At 29.9% G+C, this 1,390-nt stretch overlaps 1 pseudogene; it reads right to left on the bottom strand.

The window, feature by feature from the left end:
• Positions 1 to 1,390, bottom strand: part of LOC106756381 — a 26,198-nt pseudogene that overhangs the window by 4,408 nt on the left and 20,400 nt on the right.

The following is a 1,390-nucleotide window of genomic DNA, read 5'->3' as shown; positions in this document are numbered from 1 at the left end:
ATTCCTGGGCACACTCTTCGACCTGACCCAAATGGTAAAATCCGAAAATCCTTTCCACGAACATCTATATTGTTATTCTCAAACCTTGAAGGGTCAAAAATCTCGGCCTTGTCCCAAACTTTAGGATCTCGACCTATAGCCCAAGCATTTACCATAACCCTTATATTTTTCTTTATCAAATAGCCATCAATGGTGACATCTTCTCGACACTCGCGAGGTACCAATAGAGGTCCAACCGGGTGTAACCTTAGTGTTTTCTTCACCACCATGTTCAAAAAAGACAACTTTTCTAAGTCATTTTCCTCTACGTGTCTGTTCATTCCGAACACATGTTCTAGCTCCTGTTGAAGTCTCTTCATGACAGTAGGATGCCTCAAGAGTTGTGACATGACCTATTCTACTATTGTGGAAGAGGTGTCAAATGCTGTACTTATCATGTCTAATATGATAGCTTTCACGTTTGTTCTATCAATGACGTTTTGGTGATTCTGAAGATCATCAGGTGGGTGCATGAGTGACAGGAAAATATCCACAAAGTCCATGTTGCGATTTTTATCTTCGTTATATTGATTATTTTCGTGTTCTTGAATTATTTGTTCTGATAGCTCATCAAATAACTTTGCTGCTTTCTTTAATCTTTTTTTAATTCCCTGCACAATTGTTGCATGTATAAGAGACAAATAAACCTTAATATCATTGTTTCTAAAACACATTCATTCATTTATTTTTATTATAGTATACTAAAACAATAATGTATGTAGTTGTAAAGATGAATATAGAAAAAGAGAAAGATAGGTGTGAATTAATCATGATTTATACCAAAGTTTAATAGCTTTAATGATCATATTATCTTAAAATTATTGTCCAATGGTAAATGAAAGGTAAAAAGATAATTTCTCAAATGTTTCATGTGTGTAAAACAAAAGTAAGAGCACATATAATTTTACATCCAATAAATTTTTACATTCACTTTATATTTATTATTTTATTTTTTATGTTTTACAATTGCAAAAAATTATTTTTTTAATAATCATACAATACTAAAAATGAATTGCAAATTGGGTGGTTGTGGATGGGTGTGATAAGATATCGCTCATAATATTTCTTTGTAAGGATATGAGCGACAACGTTTTTGGTTTGTTTATTTATGGAGTTAGATCATTTCATTTAATAATAACAAATATGGCAAAATTTAAATAAACACTAGCATGAACAAGGTATAATTATTTTTAACTACTCTAGACAAAAAAATATATGAAAAAATAACTAGAGCAGTAAATACAAATAATAATATTTTCTATAAGAATTAAAACACATGCTTAATGCTTCTCTTAATAAACATAAATGATAAATGTAATAAATGAAAACGGTTTAAAGTTTGTATTAAAAT

Source organism: Vigna radiata, chromosome 1, assembly GCF_000741045.1.
Source record: "Vigna radiata var. radiata cultivar VC1973A chromosome 1, Vradiata_ver6, whole genome shotgun sequence".
Taxonomy (NCBI): domain Eukaryota; kingdom Viridiplantae; phylum Streptophyta; class Magnoliopsida; order Fabales; family Fabaceae; genus Vigna; species Vigna radiata.
This window is presented reverse-complemented; position numbering and strand designations above follow the sequence as displayed.